The 6,000-nt window shown below is 48.4% G+C and overlaps 2 protein-coding genes across 7 annotated transcripts in view; one reads left to right on the top strand and one right to left on the bottom strand.

Moving 5' to 3' along the window:
- Window positions 1-429, bottom strand: part of PEAK1 (pseudopodium enriched atypical kinase 1) — a 67,096-nt gene extending 66,667 nt beyond the window's left edge. For all 4 annotated transcript variants that reach the window (XR_006416630.1, XM_044450483.1, XM_044450485.1 and 1 more), the window contains exon 1: window positions 297-429. The gene's annotated coding sequence lies outside the window, so the exon portion shown is untranslated. The remainder of the gene's footprint in view (window positions 1-296) is intronic.
- A 221-nt stretch (window positions 430-650) lies between these two features.
- Window positions 651-6,000, top strand: part of HMG20A (high mobility group 20A) — a 42,064-nt gene continuing 36,714 nt past the window's right edge. For 2 of the 3 annotated variants that reach the window (XM_044450470.1, XM_044450474.1), the window contains exons 1-2: window positions 878-989; window positions 1,442-1,529. The gene's annotated coding sequence lies outside the window, so the exon portion shown is untranslated. Of the gene's footprint in view, window positions 760-877; window positions 990-1,441; window positions 1,530-6,000 lie in introns of those variants that run through there. The other variant, XM_044450471.1, reaches the window with a different exon arrangement.

Here is a 6,000-nt window from a genome sequence, read left to right as displayed (position 1 = left end):
GGGGGGGGCGGGATGTGCGTGCATGCCGGGGGGGGCGAGCAGCTGTCAATCACCGCCTGGCGGGGCATTCCCGCCCCCCCCCCCCCCCCCCCCCCCCGCCCCCCCCCCGCCCCGCGCCGCCCCGCCGCCAGGCTCGCGCCGAGATCGCCCCCCCCCCCAGCGGCGGCGATCCCGATGCCACGCCGTCCCGGCCGGGCGTGGGGAGAGACCCCCGAGGCTCCCGGACCGCGCTCCTCCGGGCCTGCCTTTGTCCCGCCGGAGCCGGCGGCGAACTCTCCCGAGCGCGCGATGTTTACCTGCCCCGACGGCGCGGCGGGAGGCGTCCGGCTTGCGTCGGGCCGCCGAGCCGCGTCCGCCCCTCGGCTCGGCTCGCCCCGGCTCGGCTCGCCCGGCCGCCCCTCGCGCGCCGCAACTCTCTCGCGAACTATGCAAAAGTACCGGCCTGCCTCCCGCCCGCCCGCCGGAGCGCGAGCGCGGCCCCGCCCCCTGGCGCCCCCCGCCCCCGCGCGCACGCCGCCCCGAGGCCGGAGGCGCCCCGCGCGCATGCGCCGCGCTCGCCCTCGCCGTCCAGCCCAAGCCCGCCCCAGCGCCGCTGCGAGACTACGGCTCCCAATATGCACCGCGAGCGCAGCGCGTACTGCGATGTCCTTTCGTAGCGCCCTCCAGCGAAGAAGCCTTCCGCGGTGGAAAATAGCCCCGCAACGGATATGTTTTTTAATTTATTTTTAAGGGAGCCCCCAATCGACACCTGCCTCTTTGGTACGAGGGGATCAGGGCGGGGTTTCCGAAGGAGGGGATCCTGTGTTTGTGAGGGGAGAAGCCTGAGGAGGGGGGAGGCGGAAGGATACGAGAGGGCCTGGGGGGCGGCGGTGCGCCCGTGCGTGAGGAGGGGCGAGCGGGGCAGAGCGAGGAGGATGAAGGTGGCCGAGTGGGGGTGAAGGGGCAGAAGTCTCCGGGGAAGCCCCCCGCCCCCCGTCGGTCTCCGGCAGGTCAGTGGGGGGGAGGCCGGACGGCGTCCTTTCCAAGGCGTGTGGGGGGAATGAGGCCTGTAAGGAGGTGGGCTGCAGAGAGAGAGAGAGTGCGCGGTGGGGGGGCGGCGGAGGCCGGAGTGCTTCCTCCCCCTTTGGCGGTTCTGACTGGGGAGGGGGCGACCAGGGCCCCCCGGGCTGAGGAAAGCCTGCCGGACCCCCCACGCCCCCCTCCAGCCGTGCCTCTTCGCCCTTCCGACCGCCCCTCCGTCCACCTGCCTTCCCTGCCCCGCCGCAAAATTCGGCGACGGCGACGGGGGGAGGCGGGCGGGAGAGCGCCGGGCCTGCCGGGCCTCATGTGCCGCCCCTCCCGCCATGCTTAGTTTCCCCGAGTGATTTTTTCGATTCATGTCCCGCCTTTTTCTTGGGGAGAACTCCGAGTGGCTTACGTTGATCTCCTTTTTCTCTCTCAGTGTGACCTCCGCAACGTCGACCCTCTGCGAGGAAGCCAAGGCGGCTTTCGGCCTCCTGCCACTTTCCTTCTCGCAACAACACTGTGAGGTAGGTCAGGCCGAGAGGCAGTCGCTGGCCAGAGCCCCCCAACATGCGCAGCGGCCGAGGGGAACCAGAACCTGGTGGTCCCGAGTCCCAGACCAAAGCTCTTGCCATGCTGGTTCCTATAGAGACTTTTGAAACTTTTGTGCATTTCCAACTTGCAGGTGGTTTCATTTTGCTCCTGCTTTCCTGTGGTGAAGCAAGGGCAGTATATATGGCTATTCTCCCACCCCACTGGTTTTCCTCACAACAACCCTGTTAGGTAGGTTAGGCTGAATGGGGATGAGTGTGTGTATGAGAAAGAGATAGAGAGAGAGGGGAGAGACTGGCCCAAGGACACTGGGTGAGCTTTGTAAAGGAATGGCTTTTAGATCCTGGATCTCCCTGCACACTATTGTTTTTGAACGTATTTACTTGCCTTTTAGAAATTGTGTATTTTATTTTAGCATAATTATTTTGACTGTCTTCTGTATGCAGCCACAATATCTATAAAGCTGAAGAGTAGCTTCATAAGATGTTTTAAATAAGTACTGCATGGGCTTTTTACATTGTCCTGTGTTAATTGTTATAATGAACAATCTCTGTCCATGCTCTTGTTGAAGAATATAAGGACAAGTCCCTACTTCAAAGGAGCTTAGGCTCTTAAAATAAACAGAGGAGAAATATCAGAGTAAAGATGATGATGAACTTGATAGCACAGTGTATGACTATTTAGAAGTAAGGCCCACTGTATTCAGTGCATTTTGCTCCCTATTAAGTGACCGTGTTCCCACATAAAGGCAATTCCAGTGCAATTTAATCCAGGAATTGTCAATATCGAGTGGTAATATCTAGCACTTTTTGCTTTTGCTTTCCAGTAACATGCTAGTTTCCGGTTTGTTGACATGATGTCAGGACTTGGAGTTGCTTAAGGGGTTAAACAGCCCAAAATTAACCCAACAATTTGAAGCAGCATTCATGAGTCGTTAATTGAAAGTGATGGTACAGGAGGTAGCAGCCTCATTTGCTGCTGCTTTGACAACTCATGGTTTACGCAACCCATGGAATGTTAGTACATGTGAACTGGGTCCTAGTGTTCAAGAATGCTGTGCCCAACAGTAACTATGTCCGAGTTTGCAACCCTGCCTTCATGTTGCATAGTGCCATGGCATCAGATGAATGCAGGAGCAATGGATTGGATGGGTTTAAGGCAAGAATGAATATATTAATACATCTTCCTCCCTGCTTTGGAGGAATGCTGAAACTTCATAACTCGTCCATGTGTCTTTATGTAAAATGGCGATTATTTTGCAGATCGCCAGTGATATCGGAGGTAATACACAGCCACCATGCCCAGTACCCATTACTCTGTAAGGCAATGAATGTAAAGCTTTAAATATCAAAAGCCCCATTTACTTCTTTTTCTTCTGTATCCGAAGAGTTCTGCCTTCCCAGATCTAGTGCATCTCTTGCTTTGTGCCAAAGCACAAGCTTTGACAAAGTGCATCTCTTGCTTTCCGGCAACTTGGAAATAATGTGGAACGGTTGCTGTTCACGATAGGTGCCTTGGCCAACCTGCAGTGTGGGCGACACAAGTGGGGCGAGCAGCAGGTGCTTGCATCCTCTCTGTGGCCTGTGCCTGCTTCCTGATTCGAGAGATAAGAGGCGAAGCCGCTCCACGTTGGGTGTTGTGCCATCCCTTACCATGATTGCGCGTATAGCGCTTTTGCTGAAGGGTTAACCACTATCGGCATGCTCATCATTGGTGAAGTAGCCTCTCTTAATCTCTGGTCAAATGGATACGTGACATCTCATAGTGGCTCATAACTTTGAATTGCCTGAAGAAACTCTCAGAATCATGATCAGTATTTCTGCAATAGGCATTTGTGTATTTTGTTGTGACTGTCATCGTGTTTTCATACTCTCCTCGTGCTTAAAGCGACTTTTTATTTATTTATTTATTTAGAAAATTTCTAGGCTGCCCCATTCACTGAAGCCTCGGGGCGGCTTACAAATAAATTAATTAAAATACATAAATAACAATATAAAATACACATAACTGTATAAAATAACAGTGAATGAAAGTAATGTCAAGCTCAGTGAAAATGCTGAGCTAGAGTGCAGTTGCTCTGAAAAAGGCAAACTCCATTTTAGGCATATTTAGGAAAGGAATTGAAAATAAACCTGCCAAGATTGTACTTTTCTTATACATATCTTTGGTCCAACCATACTTAAAATATTTAAGAAAATATGCAAAGGTCAGACATAAGAATAAAAATATACCTTTATAAATATAAAAGAAGAATATAAAATATCAAGAAGGTCAGGAAAGTTTGGTAAAGATAAGTGTATGTTTTGGCACCAAGCGAGAAGAGTAAGTCAAGATAACCCTCTACAAAAGTAGCTAAATGTTTCCTTATTAAGTTTTCTTTACTGCTAATGTTTGCATCCTGTCTTTATTATGAATGCATCTTGTAATGACATTTCCTGTCACTGCCAAATTAAATAAATATGTAGGGTACATTAGATGAATGAAAGGAACTGATCCCCACTGGATGGGCTCACTGTTTATTGCTGGTGCGCACCTACAATAAAGAGGGTTTTTATATGACTTTTGCTGGCATGGTCTGTTTCTCGGATAGAGGTCAGGCCAGAAGCAATGAGGGACTTTTGTCCTCAAGAATATTGTGTCCATTTCCGCTTGCTACACCTGAAAAATGACATTATTAAGTTGGAAAAAGTGCAGAGAAGGGCAGCAGAAATGAAGAAGTTGGAGCAACTTTCCTGTGATAAATGGTTAGAAGAACTGGGATTGGTTAGCTTAGAAAAAAGGGGTGACATTGCAGAGGTGTTTAAAATTATGCATGGTGTTGAGAAAGTGGAAAAGGAGATATCTCTCTTTCTCCATCTTGTGTTCTTTGCCAGAAGAAAGCCACACTGAACACAGTACGACTTACTTTTCAGTAAACATTCATAGAATTGTGGTGTTAGATGGCCAGTTAAAACAGTTTTATTACCCTCAAGCTTTGGTGAAGCAGTATGAAGAGAATTTTCTCACTTGCTTTTGATCTGTTCTATACTGCATGTGGCGGGGGCAGTAGGTCTGTGGGGTATAAAGTTTAGGAACATAAATGTTAATAAAGTAGGGAAGTCTTTGTGTTAAGGAGAATGGGATGGGGTGTTTCATCTTTCAGGCCATTGGGGACTGCAGTAAGACCCTGTGTATTCCTGGTTGTTATGAAATATTAAAAGGAATGCTCTTTGAAACTTGTGCATTTGTGCCATTTTTACACCCTGACAAGGTTTTGCGGAGCTAGTATATATGCTTTCCCCAGGCCTCATTATACCCTCGGAACATAGAAAGCTGCCTTTGGTCCCACATCTGAGTTTATGGAACTGTAGATGGAGGAGGAGTAAAAGGCTGGGTGTTTCATTGCGATGAGCTTTCGGTAAATATAACTAAATGCTGGCAAAGCAGACTTAGATAGTGAATCCTATCTTTGCAGCAATACTAGGATTTTATTTTTGCCGATTTCTCCATTTTAAACAGCTTATTTTTCTTACTAATTCCCTTGGCTTTCTTTCAAATCCTTAGGTTCCCCTATGGTGTGTCAGTTTCTTGTTTCACAAAGCTGTTTATCCATGATTTCCTTTTTTAGCATGGTATTAGTAGATGCTAGAATAATTTTACTTTGTGTTAGTGGGCTGACATTCATGTCAGTAATGTTGTAACGTGAAGTGGTTATGATGGGAGCAGCAGCAGGAAACCAGCCCCTCTTAGCCTGGACCAATTCCAGTTATCTTTTGAATGCTGGAGGGGTTTTCTTAAAATGCATGAATGTTTTGATGACACTGCAGGTCAAGCTGTAACATCAGGGATTAATAAGAGAATGGTGAGAATCCTGCTATGAACTTGCTTCAAACTGTATAAATGATTCACCTTTGAACCAGTCCTTAGTACCATAGTTCTGTGTGCAATGAACTTGGGAATTCTTTAGCTTAATGAGTTATGTGAAGATCCTAAGCTGATTTAAAATAATGAACATAGAAGTAAATAGTGTATTAAGTATGTGTTGTAGTAAGCAACTTCTTGAGAAGCACTGATATTAGCCCAACGCTTTTGGGCTCTCCTGACCGAGGGCTTTGCACAGCATAGTAAAAAAACTTGAATGTGACATCCCACTTTTTCAAAGCTTTATAAATAGTTCCTTTTTAAAACCACTCCTCAGCCCATTGCTCCACTATGTAACTTGCATCTGCTAACCATCCATTTTGGTAGCCATCCGGATGATACTCAGGAAGGATGCTTCTTTCTCCACACAGTCTTCCCAGAACTAGCAAAGTTTGCTCCAAGGTTCTGCCTCTCATTCATCATACTTTCCTAAGGGAGAGGGTTTTCCCATGTATTATTACATTGCATTTATATCCCTCCTTTTTTCCTTTTGAGGATTACATTGTTCTCGTCCATTCTTCTCTGTGCAAGACGCTTTCAGTTCAG

This window comes from Varanus komodoensis, unplaced genomic scaffold (genome assembly GCF_004798865.1).
Source record: "Varanus komodoensis strain SLA01 unplaced genomic scaffold, ASM479886v1 scaffold67, whole genome shotgun sequence".
NCBI classification, from domain to species: Eukaryota; Metazoa; Chordata; class Lepidosauria; order Squamata; family Varanidae; genus Varanus; species Varanus komodoensis.
Note: the sequence above shows the minus strand (reverse complement) of the source record. Positions and strands in the feature narration are given on the sequence as shown.